The 21,376-nt window shown below is 40.0% G+C and overlaps 1 protein-coding gene across 21 annotated transcripts in view; it reads left to right on the top strand.

The window, feature by feature from the left end:
- The window catches only part of PTPRD (protein tyrosine phosphatase receptor type D), a 1,977,099-nt gene that overhangs the window by 1,930,865 nt on the left and 24,858 nt on the right, over positions 1-21,376 (top strand). The gene's annotated exons all lie outside the window — the stretch shown is intronic.

Here is a 21,376-nt window from a genome sequence, read left to right as displayed (position 1 = left end):
TAAAAGGAAGGGTTTGAAACAGATCCATATACCTTACCCACGCTGTTTTAACTTTCGTGTGAAAATAAATGGCTAAACACAAAGTTAAGTGTGCACCTGGGCATAAATATATGAACATGAAACAGAAAAGAATTAAGATTTTTTTATTTTCTTTATTGATTAATGTATCACATGTGTGTTCTTATTCCCCTCTTCTCATCCCCCATTTATGCCCTCACCCCCCTGGTGTCTGTGTCCATTGGTTATGCTTATATGCATGCAAACAAGTCCTTTGGTTGATCTCTGAGAGTTAATCTTGTAATTAGTTTCCAGTTTCAGCTGTATAGAGGAATATTCATATATATGTATATATGTGTGTGTTTGTGTATATTTATTACGGTTGTTCAACAAGTTCTTAAGGGCTGGGCTGATATATCCTTTTAGCTATGGTAGGGAAAAATGCTAAACTAAATTATATTGTAAACTTATACACTTTCAGAGAATTTCTTACTGCTTAAGGATATCTTCTGCAAGTTAATATTATCAAGTCACATCTAGACAAATCTGACTGACATCCTCTATATTACCACTCAGACCCTATTATATATATGTGTTCACATATTTTCAATGTGAAACTGAATTCTTTCAGTTTCCTGAGTTTCTCTAGAGTATTTCTCTAACAGATTATTAAAGATATCTATTCACATTCTACTTGTTGCTATACTAGAGTCCCTTTGCATGAAATTTGTGCACTTGTCGGGAGGTCCCCTCAGCCCCGCCTATGCCCTCTCGCATTCTGGGACCCCCCTCGGCAAACATCCCTCTCGTAGTGAGGGACTCCTCACTCCTTCCCGCCCACCTGCAGCAGCGAACTTGGGAGAGGCTCCTGCCACTGCTGCTGCACTTGTCAGCTGTGAGCCCGGCTTCTGGCTGAGTGGCATGCCCCCTGTGGGAGTGCACTGACCAGCTGGGGGCAGCTCCCACATTGAGCATCTGCCCCCTGGTGGTCATTGTGCATCATAGCGACTGGTCTATCTACTGTTTGGTTGATTTGCATATTAGGGTTTTATTGTATAGGATAAATGTATAGTTCATGTAACTTCCTAATAGTTTTTTATAAACTGAGTAGTTCAAATATGAGAACTATTGGCTTCTTGCACAGAAAACTAAGATTGCAGTGTGTAAGTATATTAGGAAGGAAACAAAGCTTCTACTATAAACCCAGTTCTATGATGACTTAATAGCATAACTCTCAGTTTTTACAAAAAGGTTGGACAATGGATAGACCAGAATAAACGTAACAAAATTCACCTGACTAACCCACTCTGCAGTAGTAATTGTTAAACAACGGACGGCAAATTCTAAACAAGATAATGTTGTAGTTCTCTCTCCTAGCAGTTATTTTTCCCAACAAAAAACAAATAACATTACCTTATATGTGTAGTTTTGTACAAATTCCATACCACTCCCCCATGCTTTATTTTGTTTTTTGTTTTAATGACAGTATTCTGGGTCAAAAGATGAGAATACAAGAGAGACCATGGGGTTTGGTGCAAGTACTGGTAGCTGCAAAGATGGAGGAGTCCAGTGCGTCTTGCCTTGTAATCTAGGTCTCACTCTTGTGTAACCAGGACAGGGACCTTTGAGGACCTGCCACTATGATGCAATTTTTTGCATGATTCTTAAACACTAGAAATTAGTTTTATTAATTTGAGCAAATGCTTTTGCATTACAAAAACAGATTTCAGGTTCTCCTGCCCATTGTTTTCATCAAGTGCTAGTTTGACCAGTATAATATACCCTACATCTTAGCAGGCCTCAAAGAGACATCGTGCCTGATTACAAGGTGTTCCTGCCTGGCACAAGCTTAACTGCATTAATGAGGGTCACGTGTTAAATCATAAAATGTTTTCATATGGAGTTTGGGCACACGATAGGGAAATAGGAAGTTTGAGCTCAACTGAAGAAATGTCACCCTTGTATACCTAACGGCAAAAATGCAGTTCACACAGAGGTGTGTGTGTGTGTGTGTGTGTGTGTGTGTGTGTGTGAGTGTGTGTGTGTGTGTGTGTGTGTGTGTGTGTGTGTGTCTGTCTGTGTCTGTGTCTATGCCATACATATATGTATGAAACCTAACTTGGAAGTCTTTACTTAAAAAAAACAGTATTATATATTCATTGCATTTTGAAATATGGCATGTTTTTTCTCTCAATGTTTTCAGTAAATTAAAGTGAGGTCCTGGAAAACTAAGATGGTAGGTAGGTAGATAGATAGATGATTGATAGATAGATAGATAAACAGGTGATAGACAATTTTAAAAATGCCCTTTACTCTCTGTTGATTGTAAGCAAGGCATAAGGCTTTATGCTAGATACTTAGAGAGACCCACAGAACAGTTTTCAAACAAGTGGGAAGGAAAAGATAGATAACCATAATGCCTTATTTTTTATTTAGGTAACTATAATCCTTATTTTTTAGAAAATACCTACCTCCCCCCCACCCCACCCTCACATACACACCCCTAAGTTATGTTAAGCCACCTGCACTCAGCTCGGGGAGATATAGATGGCTCGGGAAAAACAAGGAAACAAAGATGAATGTGCAGAGCTAATAGCTGCTGACATTTGGAAGTGCTGTGCCTGGGGCTCTGGAGAAGCTGGTATTGAAACAAACAGCAGAAGGGCCGGTATATTTGGTGGAAGAAATTTGTCAGCAACCACAACACAGTGAGGGAAAGATGCAGCATAAACTGATCTCCGGGAAATGTCCTGTGTTCACCCACAGGTAACCTCATGTGTCTGGTGAGAAACCTTGGCCTCTTTATTTAGGAGAGACCATGTCCATGTTTCCAACATTCAAACCATTATGAATCCTTGGACACCAGAATGTTAAAACTCATGAGCATAATTGTTCTGATAGGGTGGCAAATTCAAGTCATCCCAGATAACAACTGCTCATGTGGCAAACCCGAAATGCTGCTGTAGACAACCTCTCTGAGCAGGAAGGCGCCATGCAGAAAGTAACCCTAGCCATGCCACAAAGAAATGCCGCTGGTAGTTGGCAGGGTCCTGGCGCAAATCATCACACCAGGGAGTCTAGAATCTACACCCTGTACTTCATGTTTTGACGTTTTGGATGCCGGACTTGAATTGTTTTGTCTTTACTGAAGAAGCAGTGACAAACTCAGAGAAAACCCAAACCTTTACCCAGGAGATCCTGTGAGATTGGAGGAGGTTGGACAAGTCTGGTGTAAATAAAAACAAACAAACAAAACAAAAAACAGCAAAAGGAGGGGGGAGGAGGAGCAGAAAAAAAAGAAAATCCACATTCCTTCAGTAGTTTTGTGTAGTAATAAATATGCCAGGACTAAAAAGTCATTATATGGAGAAGAAATCCTAATAATAATAGTAAGAAAGTATTACAAGAATAGACTAATGCAACAAGCATGGACAAAAGCTTGGAGGGTCACAGAGGATACGTTCTACCCCATTCCTGAGTGAGAGGGTCTGTTCAATGGGTGTCGAAGGAAAGATAAGGTCTGGCCATCCGTCAGTTCACACCAAGCATATAATCTCAGCATTAAGAGTGCCCCCTCAGAGACAGCAGCTGCCTGGGTAAAGCTCTGGCTGGTTCACGCATTGGCTGTGTGCCTGTTGGAAAGTTCTTATCTGTTAGATTCTGTTTCTTCACAGAAGGGGTAACTGTTTATAACAATAAGAATTTTAACTTCTTAAATGGAATTATACACACAAAGCACTTAGAACAGTGCATAGTGTGGAAGTATGCAATAATAGGACATCATTGGTATATTAATAAGTGAGTCTTTAAAAAGCCATATGTATATTTAAAGCCCTAGGGAGAAAAATTCAACATGAACTTAGGTCATCTGTGTTACCTGAGCCATCTATCCTATGACTAACCAAGTGTTTATAAATACCTAAATATGTAATTGAATGGATTATTTTTTTTAATTTAGGTATTTTCCAGCATGATAATGCCATCTGATTTTTCATAGTGACAGGCAACATTTTGACGCTATGAGTTAGAATCATTTAAACAACAAATATGATCTCATAACGACCTGAGAAACCACTGAACTCTTAAAATGATGCTGTTAAAGATACAGAGAGATTAATGTGGGGGTTCTTAATTCCTTCAAGATAAAGTTTGAACTTAGCATTGTGTTCATGGCCCTTAACCTAAGCCAGTGGTCAGCAAACTCATTAGTCAACAGAGCCAAATATCAACAGTACAACGATTGAAATTTCTTTTGAGAGCCAAATCTTTTAAAACTTAAACTTCTTCTAATGCCACTACTTCAAAATAGACTCGCCCAGGCCGTGGTGGTATTTTGTGGAAGAGCCACACACAAGGGGCCAAAAAGGTGCAGGTGGCTCATGAGCCGAAACTTGCCGACCACGGACCTCGGCTGATCTCACCCTGCAGGTCTAACTGTTCACCCTTTCAGCCACCTGCTGAACATTCTAAGTTCTTTCATCTCTGGCTCTCAGCACGTGATCTTCAACCAATTTAGAATCTTACCTATTCCCCGTCTCTCTCTGATGATGTTCAACCCTGTTTCATAAACCAAATCAAAGGGTGCTTCTCATGTTGCCTTGTAAAGGTTGCAAACTGGCCTCCGATGGCTTTGTTGATGTAAGTGGGAGTGTTTGTTTTTGTTGTAAACAAATTGAACTTGAGTGTTTTTAAGCTGGAATGCTCTATCCAGTTCTCCAAACGCTCACCACTCCCCGTTGTTTTACACACAGCTCCGCTCTCCGTTCATAGGAATTACTTCATATTATAGACATTAAGGTGGAACCCTAGAGAAACCTTTAAAGGTCATTTCCCATTCCTTTCCCCACTGGAAGAATTAAACAGTCTCTTCTCTGAGCTTGCATAAAGGATTATGTTCACGCCTAGTATAGTTAGCTTTGTGTGTACAGTTGCATGGGCTGTGAAATCTTAGAGGATAAGGACTATGGATTATGCACATTTGTACCACTGCTCTTACATCATGGTAGGTGCTCAATAATTGTGTGCTGAACTTAGTTAGAGTCTATATGGCACTTTGGGGATTTTTGCAGAAATAGTAAGATCATTTCAAGGCTGGACTATCTTTTGTTCCCTGCTTTTAAACACAAGACTATATTTGTATATTTTTATGTTTGAGTATTTTAAAGACTGTTTCATTATTTAAAACTGTCTTTGTCTTTTTTTTTACACCTATTTCTGAATCCCTTTTTCTACTGCTCCATCATTTATGTCCTTTCCCACATGTCTTCCATTTCATGAATAAATATAGAGATAGCTCCCTATTTTATAGCTATAATAGTAGTTAAGAATGTTGAACCCTTAATCAACATCAAATATACTCTCTTCTCAACTGGGGAGGCCTCTTCTAAGTTTTTTATGTTTCACTGATCTTCTACCACCCCCCACCCTCCAAATCACCTTCAGAGGTAGGAATCTTAGGAACTTTATCTCTCATTTCACACAATTAAAAAAACAGAGGCCATGACAGGTCAGCTTAGCTGCCTGAGCTGATGCCACTAGTAGTGACAAAGCCATTATGTGCCCCAGGTTGCCTGGCCTGTATAGAGGGCATTTCACTTTACAGCCACTCCGGATGACCTGGTCAGAGGAGCCATTCCTTCCTTTCTGACCCCACATCACATTCCCATAATCTAGCCTTTATTTCACTCTTTCTGTGTCAGAGGTAATTGCTAGCATGTGTCTCTTTGACCCCTTAATCATCTTAACATATTCACAATAGCTACCAATTACTGAACCATTACTGTTTTCTAAGTATTACCAAACACTTTTAGTTACACTCATTTAATCCACAAAACACTATATTTTACTTGTGAGGAACAATTAAGCATAGAGAGGTCATAGGTGATTTGCTCAAGGTCAAATGGCTAATAAATTTAGGTCCATTTCAAAGTCCATGACTCTTTTGCCTACTTATGTCTAGTTCTGACTCTTCTTGCAGAAACCACATATTTGTTGACTGAGTGGTCATCAGATGAACAGGTGCTCTTAACCTCTTCACAGATAGCTATGTAATGCATAACTAGAGACATGCAATGTTTTTCTCTCCTTATTTATAAAGTTTGATCTTGAAAGAGAAAGGGGAGAACTTTCAAGCTTTTTCCTAAGCTTAGGTTTTATAGAGGTCCTATATTATATTTTTGCATATTGTTTCAGTCTTCCTCTTAGAAAATAAAGAAGTTTTGTTCCCCTTTCTCCTTTTGAGCTCAGTGTTTTAGGTGGTTTTATAGAAGAACTTGTGGTTAATATGCTACTGGTACCAAAGGGATGCGACAACTAATTTTCTCTAAGTACTTGGTTCTTGTTAAGAATGAATAATTGGGATAAAGCTATCATTTCATTGAGGTAATAATAAACCCTTGACCCATATACTAACTATGAGTCATGTTAACCCCTCTTAGAAACAAGGGAATATATTTTCTTCATAGGAGAAAAGTATTCATTTATGAATAAATAAGAAAGAAGGATAGATCAGACCTCCCTGAATCTATCTTCTAAATGAAACATTTGAAGGAGAGTAAACTAGACCTCTTAGAGATAATTTAAATCTTTCACATCATAGAATCAAACCAGTCTTCAAAACTGGAAGGAACAGGGAGTATGAGCCAGATCTAGATCAATAAAGCCCTGGAGGCATCATGGGCCACTGAGTGAGGCCCAGTAAAAATAAAGTGACATTGTGGGGTGGGAAAGATCCCTAAGATCCAATCTTCACAATCTTTTTTTGACTTTATATGGGAAAGCACAACCAAGAAACTACTTAGATCATATTCATAATATAACCATTTACTTCTAATACCAACCCAGTATTGACAACAACAGTCATCTGAAGGTCAAAAGATTTTGGAAAGCATTGCATCTGAGCATAAAAATAAAAGACCTTGTGATCCAAAGGAGCTGAAAGGAGTACGGAAAATTGTTTAATGCATTTTTAATCACTCATTCTAAATTCCATTCTTTATTCTTGTTCCATTCAAATATCTCTTCAGATCAAAGACCGCAAGTATTGCCAAGGCATGTGATGGTTTGGAGATGCTGACAAGTACAAACTGTACACCCATATTTTCCTTAAACCTGGTACTCATTTTCATGTATAAATTAAGTAATATAAGAAGCTAGCTTTCTGTAGCTGAAAGACTAGATTGTTAAAAATACCAACATCTCCAGATAAGAAAATGGGTGGAAAATACAAATTGTGTTCTTATTTATGGAAACATTTTAAGGTGAGGAGAAGTAATTATACCATATGGAAACTATTATGCCAGGTTCTGTTCTCATATACCAATAATTCTGCATGAAAAAACAAACTATATTTATGAACAATACAGTGATATAAAACAGGATGCCAAGTCTGCAATATAATCATGGCACAATCCTATAAGAGAAAAATATCTTACTTCCACTGAAACAGTTTAAAAGTCATTGAACCAAAAGAAACATCAAAAGGAATTGCACAATAGCCCCAGTAGGTGTGAAATATAAAACTCAAAATGAAGAAGGTGTTTGGAGTTCTGGGAAGAGATAAAATGGAATATTTGTTTGAAAAGAAGCATTATAGATCTAAAGCAATCGAGAAGTGAGGCCAATATTGTAAGTAACTATCTCATTTCACCCAGCCAGTGTCGCTCAGTGGTTGAGCATCCACCTATGAACAAGAAGGTCACAGTTTAATTCCTGGTCACGGCACATGCCCAAGGGTTGTGGGCTCAATCCCCAGTTTGGGGCATGCAGGAGGCAGCGTATGAATGATTCTTTCTTATCATTGATGTTTCTATCCCTCTCTCCCTCTCCCTTCCTCTCTGAAATCAATAAAAATATATTTTTTAAACTATTTTATTTGAAATCCATATTTCAGTCTCTATCATAAAAATCCCTTCAAGGGTAACTGAGAAACTATCACCTTGCCATTCTATGCCCAAGAATAGCAATCAAATCACTTTTGTGTGGGAATGCAACCATTTACAGAGCATCTTCCCATCACTTACTTGATTCAGTCTTTATGACAAAAATGGTAGGTGTGTTTTTTTGCCATCCTCACTGTACAAGATCAGGAAATTGAGACCCAAGACCCTGACTGAAGACCCAACCAGTAAGTAGGGAATCTGCCTGAGAACCCATGTTTTATGACTCACATGTTCTCCTCTTAGTCTATTCCATACTGCCATTCTCTATTTTGCTTAGTGTACGTTACACAAATGAGAGCAGAACTGTCCTGAGCCCACAACAGAGATGACTCTTAGCAGATCTAATGGTCCCTTTGGGGACAGCATAGCACGATGGTGAAAATGAAATCAGCTTATGAGAGTTCAAATCCTAGCTGCGCCATTTCCTAGATCTAGGACGTGAGACAAGTTATTTAACCTTTTTACACCTGTCATCTCCTGGTTAGGAAAATGGAGATAATGGCAGCATGACCTTCATAGAATTATTTATAAAGATTAAATTAGGTTATATGTGTAAAGTGATAATTAGCCAGGCACCTGCCACATAGAAAGAAGCCAATAATTGTGTGTAGTCATTTTCATTTTGTATAGTTTATGATTACTTTATTATAATTTTCATCAGTGCAGTGGTTATTTAAATTGGTTCTGTTACTATCAATCAACAAACAATACTGTGACAGTTTCTGAAATGAGAGCTCTACTTCTAAGTAATTTGCGATTTAGAATCAAAATGTGTATGTGGACTTAGAAGATAAGTGATGATTACAATAATTAACACTTTAATAATGCATATATACTGTCATAATTATTTCATTGCACCGGAAAAAGTTCTTTACTTTCCAGAATGGATTGGTACTACCAGTCCACATTCCTCAGCCTCCTCAGCATGGACATTGGGGTGTGTGATTTTGTTGTGGGGGCTATGCTGTGCATTGGAAGACATTTTGCAGTTCCCTGGCCACTGTCCACCAGGTGCCAGTAGCACACCCCACACAACCCCACCACCCTTGACAGTTGCAACAAATTCAAATGTCTTCAGACATTGCCAATGTCTCTGAAGGGGCAAAATCACCCTTGGTTGAGAACCGCTGCTATAGCAGCAAAACTGACTTTTGATTGTGGCAGAATCTGTGCATCCCAACAGGAGCATGCCTCAAAGTTTTAAACTTGAAAGCACTCCTTTGAATGGCATGCTTTTTTAAACATTAGGAGAACTTCTCTATGAGACTTACTTTACCTTGAGAATTACTGTTGAAGAATATAGATAACTTAGTTCCTTACTTGAAGAATCACCAAAAAAACATTCCCTATCTTGATCACCAACTGAACAAACCAAAGACTTGACTCTAAAATGTCTCTTGGCACTTAACAAGTCTACCTTTATGAACCAGAGGTGCCACCATTAGGGAATTCAAGTGAACAGGGCACAGGCATGGGCTCTTTTTTTTTTAAAATATTTTTATTGATTTTTTACTGAGAGGAAGAGAGAGGGATAGATAGTTAGAAACATCAATGAGAGAGAATCATCGATCAGCTGCCTCCTGGGGAGGTGCCCACAACCAAGGTACATGCCCTTGATCGGAATCAAATCTGGGACCTTTCAGTCCACAGGCTGATGCTTTATCCACTGAGCCAAACAGGTTTTGGCAGGGCATGGGCTCTTAACGCTACAGCAAAGCAGTTGTTCCAACAGTACTTCTGCATCATGGCGGCTCTGCTGCAGTGAAGCCTCAGTCCCCAAAGATGGCCGCCACATTTAAGGGCCACGCTGCTCTCTTTTGCTAGATCATCAGTTATAATGCCTTGTATTCATGGTTGGTATAAATGTCCAGCAGCTCAAAACAGTGAGCCATAGGAATGCCCTGAAGTGGCATATGACTCAGTGGCTGCACCCTTTTCAGTAGTTAGTGGAGGCTGTAGAGAAGAGATTAGCCAAATGGAAGAAAAGCGGGTCATAAGGTCAGACCCTCTGCCCATGTTTGCAGGTCCTGTAATGCCTTGCTCTCTGAGCTTTGGAGGTATATACTTCTGGTGTAGCACACACTTTTTAAAAATTCTTTATTGTCTAAGGTATTACACATAGTATTATATTTGTCTCCTTTTTTCCTCCATTGGCCATCCCCACTCCCCAGCACATGCCCCCACCCCCACAGTGTGTGTGTCCATTGGTTGCATGCTTACAAGTCCTTTGGTTGATCTCTTACCCCCCATCCTCACCCTTCTTTGTTTTTCCTCTGAAGATTGACAGACTGTTTGATGCTTCTGTGTCTCTGGATCTCTTTTTATTCATCAATTTATGTTGTTGATTATAGTCCACATATGAGTGAGATCATGTGATATTTATCTTTCTCCGACTGGCTTATTTCACTTAGCAATAATGCTCTCCAGGTCCATCCACGCTGTTGCAAATGGTAAAAGAGTTCTTTCTTTTTTACAGCAGCATAGTATTCCACTATTTTAAATCTACTTATCTGCCGATGGGCTCTTAGGTTGTTTCCAAATCTTGGCTATTGTAAATTGTGCTTCTGTGAACATAGAGGTGCATAAGTCCTTTCTGATTGGTGTTTCTGATTTCTTGGGACATATTCATGGAAGTGGGATTACTCAGTCAAATGGGAATTCCACTTTAAATACTTTGAGGAAACTCCATACTGTTTGTCCACAGTGGCTGCACCAGTCTGAATTCCTACCAGCAGTGTACAAGGGTTCCTTTTTCTCCACATCCTTGCCAGCACTTGTTGTTTGTCTATTTGTTGATGATAGCCATTCTGACAGGCTTGAGATGGTACCTCATTGTGGTTTTGATTTGCATCCCTCAGATGATTAGTGACTTTGAGCATGTTTTCATATGTCTCATGGCCTTTTGTATGTCCATTTTCAAAAAGTGTCTATTTAAGTCCTTTGCCCATTTTTTGATTGGATTGTTTATTTTTCTTTTGTTAAGATATATGCATTCCCTATAAATTTTGGAGATTAGGCCCTTATCAGATATAACATTGGCAAATATGTTCTCCCATGCAGTGGGCTTTCTTGTTTTTTTGTTGATGTTTCTTTTGCTGTGCAGAAGCTTTTTATTTTGGTGTTGGGAAAATTGGACAAAGGCATGCCAAAAAAAGAAACTAGACCACCAACTTATACCATATACAAAAATAAATTCAACGTGGATAAAGGACTAAAACATAAGATGGGAAATCATAAAAATCCTAAGAGAATCCATAGGCAGCAAAATCTCAGACATATGCCGAAGCAATTTCTTCACCAATACCGCTCCTAGGACAATGGAAACTAAGGAGAAAATAAACAAATGGGACCACATCAAAATAAAACTGCACACTCTTGTTTATAAGTCAGTCCATCAAGAGTCAGTAGTTAAGACTTTCCTCAGTCCACAGGGTTGCTTAGAGACTTTATCTAAACAGATAAAATAAATGAGGGACCAGGATTAACTATGCTCTTCTATTCTGATCAGAAAGATAGACAACTACTTGCTTAAACTCTGTGAGAATTTAAGCAAATAGCTGTCTATTTGAATTGTGATTATTATGAAAAACTGGGCCTTCCCTGTTTTTGTCTGTTTTAATTTGGGTTAGTTTTGAACATTGAACCATTTGTTTTAAGTGTAGTTATACTTCAGTGTCTGATACAACTGTTTTCCTTCACAGTTGACCACTTTCCTGAAATGGGGATAAATCAATTACTTAATCATTATTGCCTGCAAATACCAACCCCCATTTCCTGGCTACAATGCCACAGTCTGTGTGTCTCAGTATTCTGTGGCTGACTTGGGTCGGGAAGGGGCCCGCTGTCTCTTCCCCTGGGGGTCTCCTTTGCAGTCAGCTGGAAGGGCTGGGAGAGCCAGGCCTCTGTCTCCCAAGGACTTTCATCCTGGTCGGATGGTCTCCGGGTCCAGGGGGTGGAAGGAGGGACGTACAAGGCCTGTTGACAGGGAGGCTTGGAAGTCACACATCATCACTTCCATCACCGCATTCTTCTGCTCAAAGCAAGGCAAGGGCTAGCCCTGATTCAGGGGGTGACGGCACGGACTCCGCCTCTTGCTGCCAGAAGCAAGGAGCAGTTGTGGCCTCATTTACTCCCCCACCCCACCCCCTCACCCCACAGGCTGCATGACTGAAGCTGGAAGGTACTGGGTACTGGACTGGGAGTCTTTCTTCCCACTCTGACCAGCTTGTCTCTGTTCACTGTGGATTTCCCTCCTGGGGCTGGGTGAGCAGAGCCAAAGCCCCTGGGTCCACCTGTTCCAGCTCATATTAAGAAATGGCAATTTTTAGAAAGCGGAGTAAAATCCATTTAATTTGGTTCATGCCTGCTACCTGATGTTTGCTGAAATGTCAGCTTGTGTGGTGGGAAATCTTGTACTCTTTACTTACTTTTCATCGTTTCTCAAAAATATTTCCTTTGGGTCCTCTTGTAAATTAGGAGTGATAGACTTTTTATTTCTTAACTCAAAAACTCGAGTATCATTTACTCATAATAAATAAGTGAATCATAGACCCAGAAGGGACAATTCAAGCCTCAAAAAAAACCCCACTCCCTTCTCTCTTCCCTTCTCTTCTATTCTCTTTTCTTCTCTCTCTCTTTCGCTATCTCTCCATCTTCCTTGTCCCCCTCCATGTCTTTGATTTTAGAGATGGAAAAAATAAAATGAAGCACAACAAGATTTGCAGCTTTCCCATAGACTCTTGCTGGTCCAATATGTTCCCCCACTACATTCTGGTCCTTTAAATTTTGCTCACATTAATTTGATTAAAGAGTCCCTAACATTTTCTAGGTGAATTAGAGTAATCAGAAAGCACCTGTATAATGGCAGGAGGCATTATGTGTGGAACTAAGATGGTCAGAGTAGGTAATTTTGATGCATTAGAGCCAATTAAGTATCACAGATCTTCAAGGCCGATTAGAAGGAGGGCTGATGAGGAGCCAGGGCGCAGCCTGGGTGTGCAGGTCAGCCAAGGGGCCATGAGGCTGGGGCAGCAGAAAATGCTCGAGGGCCCAGAGGACGGAGGAGGCAATGTCAGAGGGACACTCGCCTTGCTTTGCAGTCATGGCTGGAGCTGGGTTGGAGCTGTGATGGGAGAAACCACATCAGGCCACCGAACATGGCTCTGCACGCTGTCCTGGTCGCTGTGCCAGCCAGTGTGTCTGCCGCTCCCGCTGGAGCTGTCGCCTGGCTGTGCTGTGGCTGTTGTGCGAGCATTTTAGTGGCCATATGCCTGGGAGGCTCATGATCTACAATTTCCTCTTCCCAGGCTCCAGCCAAGTGCAGCAGATGCTATTGTTACCTCCTCTATTGGATAAAGTAGGAAGCGGAGAGAAGGAAATGTGTCAATATTGTTTTTCTGCTGGAACTGAAATAAAAGCTGTGTGTGGCATATTGTCCGATAACAACCCGTGTTCCGAATCCCCATTGTGTGCGGTGTGCTTAGGGGAGTTAAGACTCTGCCCCTGTGTTTCTTAACGTAATGCCCTTCTTCATTCTCCTATATAATGCCAGTACCATTATAGCCATTCAGACCTCTCCATGTGGGTTTGTGCTGTTCCTCACATTTGCAAACCCTTTGCTTCCAACCATGCCATCTGCTGGAATCGCTTCTATTTCTCTCACACACTCACGGGGTTTGCTATATGCCCTAAATCTAGCTGTGAAAAGCTCTGATATTTTTCACATAAATAAACAAATGTGTAGCGAGTATTTTTAAACCCTTTGCCTTGAGAAATAGCATTAATAAGGTACATTTGTGTTTGTAAAATGAGTACAGCTGCTGGGGGAATTTCTTGTTGCAGAAATGTAGGAAGTGACACCAGAATCAGGAGAGAATCCCCTTTGAAATAAAAGCCTGCACATGTACACGGCGCCTGGGCTGAAGACAGACTAAGTGATGACAAATTAAACAAACAAAAAGGCTCCTCTGGACACAGAACATGCTCCAGATGTGTGTGTCAGGGGAAGGAAGGGGAAGTGGGAGGGAGGACAAAGTCTTAAGCATCTACTAACCACTGGACCCCATGTTATCGTATCAAACCTTTCTTTCTGCCCGAATGTGACACTGATGAGCCTGCTCAGTATTTTTCCCTATGTCACGCTCATCATCGCAGTTAGGTCAAATGTGCATTTCCTTCCTGGGACTAGATAAGAAAGGCAAAATCCCAAGCGTAACCCAAAATACAGGTTCTTTTGACAATCCATTGCCATTGTCACTCAGTTCCTTTATTTCCTGGGTTATTTTTTGTCTTGTTTTGGATCCATAACTACCACCAGATTTGTAGAGAGGAGGGTTGGGGTGACTTTCTCTCTGCGGCTTCTCACCCTCTTGCTGTGTTCTCTGTCCATAAGAAGCAGGGCTGAGTGGGCAGAGCCCCCTCTTGTCACTGAGGCAGCAACTTACAAGATTGCAGCTGTTGCCTGAATTTGGATGATTTGAGGAAGCTGGCTGTTTCACTGCCCTAGCCCTGAAGACCAGGTTCAGGTTGGATGCTCTAAGTGAGGAGAGAGGATGAATGTACAAAAGATGCAACCTCAGTAGGTCACGATGGCAAGCCTTTGAATTTTAGGAAGAAGCAGGTATGTTAGATCTTAATGTGGACAAGCGAGGAATGTCCCAGGGATCCTCTGAAAACATGAGGCATGTTTCACACCAGTAAACGGCAAAGTCTTCCTAAAGTAGGTTATGCGTGGTAGGACATTTCAAAATGAAGAGTAAAAAATGAAGCTCCTGGGTCTTAAAGGTTTCATGTAAGTGCACTCATGAGAAAAACTCTGATTATGACTTTGACTACGTATTTTACTTTTAGGCTGAGAAATAGAAATTGTGTCTATAGAAAAATGAGAGCTATTGGATGCTCTGAGACTACGAGGCCTTGTGCAAATCACTTGCCTGACTGAGTTGCTATTTTTTAGGAAGGTGGAAAACAATGTGGTCATCTGCCAAAGGCATCTTCTCTACAAGGGAAAACTGCATAAAAATTGATAGGTTAAATGCTTATTGATGATGATGATGATGATGATGATTAGAAATTTTGTTCTATGGAAGGCATAATAAGACATTTTCTCTATCTTTCATTTCAGTCCCAACTGGGTCCACAGGCAATCAGTCCTTCTAGGGAAAGACAAATATTTTAGGATCTGTCTTATATAGAGACTCTAAGAATTAAAAAAAAAAAAAAAACAAGCTTAGCAATAGAGAACAAATTGGTGGTTGCTGGAAGCACAGGGGTATGTTGGGCATGGGGTGGAATAAATGGGTAAAGTGGGTCAAAAGGTTAAAAGTATATTTTTTTAAAAAAAGTTTCACTTTGTCAACCTTAACCCAACTCCAATTTTCATCCATTGGGCAGAGAGTCTTGCTCAGTCTGGACTCACGCTCACTACTTACGATTGAAAAACCATAACCAATTATGCCGCACACCACAAAAATCTTTTCTAACCTGGAGTCAACATTTCATCCCTCTTTTGTGTGTCTGGAAATGATTGACCCGGCTTCGGACTATTTTCTCGGATGTACTACCGTCTGCAATTCACTTGTTATCTTGGTTCAATTAAACTCGAACTTAGTGGTTTGTAGGGCACAATAGTAAAGCCACAGGCTTAGCAAAACCTTTTCCAGAATTCAGTCAGAAGCTCTGCGAATGCAGCCAATTATAAGAGCCATAGATGTGTGCATGCCTTTGTGGTGGTGGTTATATTTCCTAAAGGCTTGGGAATAAACACATTTTTAAAATATGTGAGATAATTCTGCATGGAGGCCATTTTTAGAGTGAATCTTTGCGGCATACATAATGTACGAAGATGCAGTTCCTAAGGTGGTCTTCATGCCTTCTGCTGAATTCTCTCCCTATGTTTCCCTACATGCAATCTTATTAAGGAGCACTTCTGGAATTATCACCGATGTCTACAGTTTCTTCTGAAAGCTGCATTATTTTACAGTTTGGCTGTAACAAGAAACTTAGGGTCCCATCCTAGCTGTTGACCCTAGGTAAAGGGTTCTGAGCAGCATCTTTGTTATTTCTCTCCCTTAGGGACCGTGCATTTGGAAAGAGCTTTGTGTTAGAGGGGGAAAATGAGGCTCTTTTTTCTAAACTTTGCGTTTGGACATTTTCAAACATACCCAAAAGTAGAGCAAATGTATAATCAACCCCAAGCACCCATCACCCAGCTTCAGCTACCAGCGTTTCAGGCTGTGTTTATTAAATGACAGCTCACTTTCTGTTTTTTTTTGTTTGTTTGTTTGTTTTCAAAGAAACCCATTACATAACTGCCATTCAACATTAGAGATTTTAGTAACCTGGGCGGCCTTATCTCAGGTAAATAAATGCTCATTTTCCATGGACAGACTTCATGGAAAGGGGGCCCGGTACCACTTTCTCGCCTCCAGGCTAGGTATTCTGTCCTGGAGCGCCTGTGCCAGTGGTCGGCAAACTCAATAGTCAACAGAGCAGTAAACCAAGGCTCGTGAGCCGCAGTTTGCAGACCACTGTCTATGCCACTAGGATGGGTTACTTACATTGCTGTAAACTCTGAAGTCTTACAGAATCAACTGTTAAAGTGATTCAAGACTGACTAAACCACCTCCCTCTTTGGAAACCTTGTTCCCAAAACTGTCCTTAGCCAGTTTTGGCTTGCAGACATTTTTTTTTTTTTTTTTTTTAATATTCAGCATTTTCATTTTTCAGTGGCTTGTCACTTTTGCTAAGTTTCGGTTTATCACAGGCAGCACCACAGTTATTTAACCTCCAGTGCTTCACACTCCCCTGGCTGCCGCTTACTTCTTTTAACGTTTGAGTATAGGTTTGGTTCAGTAATAATTAACCACCTGATGTAGATAAAAGGGGAAAAAATGGTAGTTTTACAAATCTGTGCGATGACCATTTCCCAAACAAATACCGGCATATCTGATGTGACAGATGATTTTCATACCCATCCTTGTTTCTACAAGAGTATGAGTTTATGGAAACAGAATTATGGTTTGAACATAAGAAGGCGAGTCACTCGGGAAATTGGGGACGCCTCATCGGCATGTGTGCCCTCTGGGTCCTGGGTTATGTTGTGGCTATTTTCTATAGTCTCATGGGCTGCTTTCCAACAGAGTTCATCAACCCCACAAATCCCAAAAGGGAATTTCTGGAGCTTAACTTAGAAGTGAATGAAACTGCCCTCGGGTGGAACTTCGGAAGGGCCTATAGGAAGTGCCATCATAAAAGATAATTTGGCTCATGGTGATAAAATAGGGCCCTGAGCTACCCAGTGAAACTGGTTAATTAACCAGTAACCCTCAATAAAGTATACAAATAAATAAATAGTCATTAAAACTAAACTGTGCAGAAGCCCAAGCTATGCAGGAAGGAGACAAAGCAGACAAATTCCCAAGTGACGCACTATACTTCCAGTCATGGGGCTGCACTTTGAGAACCTTCTAAGAGGTCTAAAATCTGATTCAATTGTACATATTTTTTTCTGAGAGGGTAGAAATCAGGAAATAAAATGGAATGCTAGTCTCTTAAATTCATTAGCACAAGTTATAATCTCAGAGAGATTGTAACAACATACGCAAATACCTCTAAAACTGCCAAGGTCATTCAGAAGAAACCTTGGTGTATGTATTCAGTTAAGACTAGGTCATTTAAAGGAAACTTTAGTTACTAAAGTAAAGAACCCTCAGAAAGTATATAACATATGGTTAATGTAAGTTTTTCAATTTAGGATTAAGAACTGTTCTTTGAGTCCTGGCTGGGTAGCTCATTTGGATAAAGCATTGTCCCAATACTCCAAGTCTGTGGGTTTAATCCTCCGTCATGGCACATACAAGAATAAACCAGTAAATGCATCATAAGTGGAACGCAAATCTATGTTTCTCTCTGAGTAAAAATGAATTTTTTTAAACATCAAAAAAAATTTTTAAAACCTGTTCTTTGAGTGTGGCCTGTGATTAGATTAAATATTTTTAACATAGAGAAAAACGTAATGGTTTGGGAGTGACTTAAGTATGAGATCCTTCTAGATTTTTATAAATTATTTTCTATTTATTTACAGGTTTTGATCAATATCTAATTCAACAGTACTTTTGTGTGTTGATGGGTCACAAGTCACTCCTAGTAAATCTCCCCAAAGCAGTCAACTTAGTTTTTGCAGAAACAATGTTCTTTTATCTTGTAATCATAGCTTCCCAGTTTATTTAATACTTAACCAGATTATTTAACTAAAATAACTGGTTATTTTGGAATAAACATCATGATTCCACAAAAGAGCACAGACATTCTAGAAAATAGCCTGCTTTTGGAGGAAAGGGGCAGTTTGGGTTAGTTGTTCAGTTGGTTAAATGTAGGTCAATAAGATAACGCATACAGATATTGATATGCATATGGAAAGGAAGGAATGATGGAACACACAGTAGTCATAAGGGGAAGAAAAGACAAGTGTACACAAAAGTGAGGCTGAGAGATTTTATCTCAGTCCTGAGCATTGGTCCTCTGGTGCTCAGTGTCTCCCTTTGTAAAACTTAAGGGACCTGCTTGGGTAGGTGGTCCTAATCCCCAAGTGACGCACTATACTTCCAGTCATGGGGCTGCACTTTGAGAACCTTCTCAGAGGTCTAAAATCTGATTCAATTGTACATATTTTTTTTTTTTCTGAGAAGGTAGAAATCAGGAAATAAAATGGAATGTTAGTCTCGTAAATTCATTAGCACAAGTAATTTAATATAAACCATGCAAAAATATGAAGGCTGCAGATCTACTCTGCCATTAGGCCAACTGAAGTATATTCAACTCCACAACCTCAGTTCATAGGAAAAAGAAGAGTAAGAAAATGAACATAATCAAGAAGCTGTTATGAAAAAGGCATTTCGCCAACAATAGCCTTATAGCGTCCTTAAGTACTGTGTTTGCATTTTACAGTTGAGAAAACTGAGGCTCAGGGAGGATAAATAGATTACCTAATGTCCACAGCTTGCAGGTGAACAGCCAGATTTTGAACCTGTAAAATCCACACTCTTTCCATTTGCCAAATTGACTCATAAAATAAATATATCATATCAGAAACTACTTTCCCTGCCATGCTTATGTGAAAACTAAACACATAGTTTCATTAACTCAGTAAATGATTATTTTTAAATTATTTTAATCAGTGAAAATTGAATCATCAAAGAAAAAAAAAAAGAGGGAGAGGGGGACGCTTTTAAAATATGGTGAGTTTAAATCCATAGGCAAGCATTGGAATTTCCCCCCCCCCCCGCCCCGGGACTGTAAGGTCCAACCACTAGAGACAGGAGGTCAGAGATGGTGTATAAGAGTTTACTATACATCGCTCTCCCCTGGACCTGTGCCACACCTGAAAAAGACACTGAATGGATATTTGATGAATAAGGCACATGGCAGGGAATTGTCAGGATCTAAAACAACACCAGAGGCAAAGCCAGGCATGAATTCTAAATGGTATAATCTGTCTTATAGAAGTAAAAAATAATAACAACAATGTTTAAGAGTAATTATAGTAGCACTACTCTTAAATGCCAAATAAAATGGTTTCAGTTGTTGCTTAGTTGGGGGAGAGGCTTGGAGTAGGCTTTGGACCAGGTTTTGTGCACTCCAAGCCCCGTACCACACTTTACATTCATTACATAAGGCCTTGGAAATGTTGAGTCTGGGGTTTGCATGCTAATTAGCATTATGTCTGGTATTAATGGAAATGAATGCTGCATCCCTGAGAGTTATCAGGGCAGTAACTTCCCATTCCCAATATCTTCCTCCCTATATGAGGTAGATTAAGTCTTCACGGAGAAGCATTTGGTTCCCTTAGAAAGGGAAGCACCATGTAGTGTCCCTGATGTTAAGAAAAAGTTCATTTTCCTTGAATGGGTTCCTTGCTAAGGAGCAGTTTGCTCATCCCTGATCACCCCATTCCCTCCATTTCCGGAACAGACAGAGAGGAGATAAAACGAGCTATTGCTCCTCTCAGATGCAGCGTATTTGCTATTTATGTGGTCTCTGTTGAATCCAGCCAGTGGTTTACCTCACTTTGGGGGTTCCAGTCCACTAAGAAAGGCAGCTTGGGGTCCCCAAATTGGTGCAGACTCAGTGAGCGAGGCTGCCAAGGCATCTGATAGAGTGAACATTGCCAAGCTGTGCCTGGATCTCTTGGGGAGCTGCTAAAATGAGGCGTTGCCTTTGAAGAGAATCTTCCAGAGGAGATAGCTCTGACGTGAACAGATTTGCATCCCCCTTCCAGAAAAGTTAGGTAAAGCAGCTCACCACTGGGTTTTGTAGGGAAAAGAGTTGGTGTGTCCCTGGAAACTCTCCCCCCACCACAGAAAGGGTTATCTGCACAGCAAAAGGATCCCACATTATGGTACATTCCTCCCTTCTGGTGTCGGCTATGGCAGGCCTCTAGCGTTCTGTGTACAGCTTGTCAGATAGCAATCCTTTAGTTATTCCTTCAGTAGATGAAATGCCCCGCCAATTACTCAAATGTAGTAATTTATATGTTTCTCTAATAAAAGGGTAAATTTTCAGCTGTCACCACTCATCATCTATATATTTTAATGCTTATGAATTTTCCATATAATTATATTCCACGCTGTAAGCTGTAAGTGTGGTGATTTCCTTTGACCTGTGTTGCAGTTAGATACATTACTTGATCAGTGCTTTCAATGAATCATTTTATGCACATGTATTTAGTTAATTGGTTTTTTGTTTTTTTTTCCTGCCTGTGTTTATATGTAATATACTCTATAAGGGAAAGGAATTATCAGCCTGCTTGCAGCTGGGCCTGGTAAAAGAGCAATTAGGTTCTATCAGAACAAACAGCTATCAATAATGAGTTCCGAATTAAAATCACTAGCAAAGAAAGGAATCTAGACATCTGTAGGAATGTGAAAATATTTTTATAACCTAATCGCTGAGCTCTGGACAGGGTATCACTGAGTTTTCCCAGCTGTACCTGCAGTGTATTTTGCAATATTGCCAGACTGAAAGAACACTGAAATGCATTGTAGGAACTGGGCTTGGTTTTCTTTTTAAATGCTGCTGCCTTTGAATAGTGATTTTGATTTCATGTAATCAGCATGAAAACTTCCTGTTTCAAACTATTTTTTCTGTGCCCCTGGTCATAAAATGAAGCTTAAAAATAGTTTTGTTATCTTTGTATTATTTCTTTTTCAATCAGGGTTCTATTGCTTATGTGTTTTCTTTCTGTCATTCTGATTTGCTCGTATTGGGGTTGTTTCCTGCAAAGAAAACTTGCAAAGTGGGCTTCTGGTATCTGAGTTTTATTATAAGATAATTCCATATATTTGAAGGTATCTGGAGCTAGTAACGTATTTGGTCTTCTAAACTTGTCATGACTGCTTTATGATGTCGGTGTCTTGTAGGACTCAGTGGCACAGTCTTTC

Source organism: Pipistrellus hanaki (assembly GCF_964339955.1).
Source record: "Pipistrellus hanaki genome assembly, chromosome: 11".
Classification (NCBI taxonomy): Eukaryota; Metazoa; Chordata; class Mammalia; order Chiroptera; family Vespertilionidae; genus Pipistrellus; species Pipistrellus hanaki.
The sequence above is the reverse complement of the archived record's forward strand: the minus strand, read 5'-3'. Positions and strand labels throughout refer to the sequence as shown.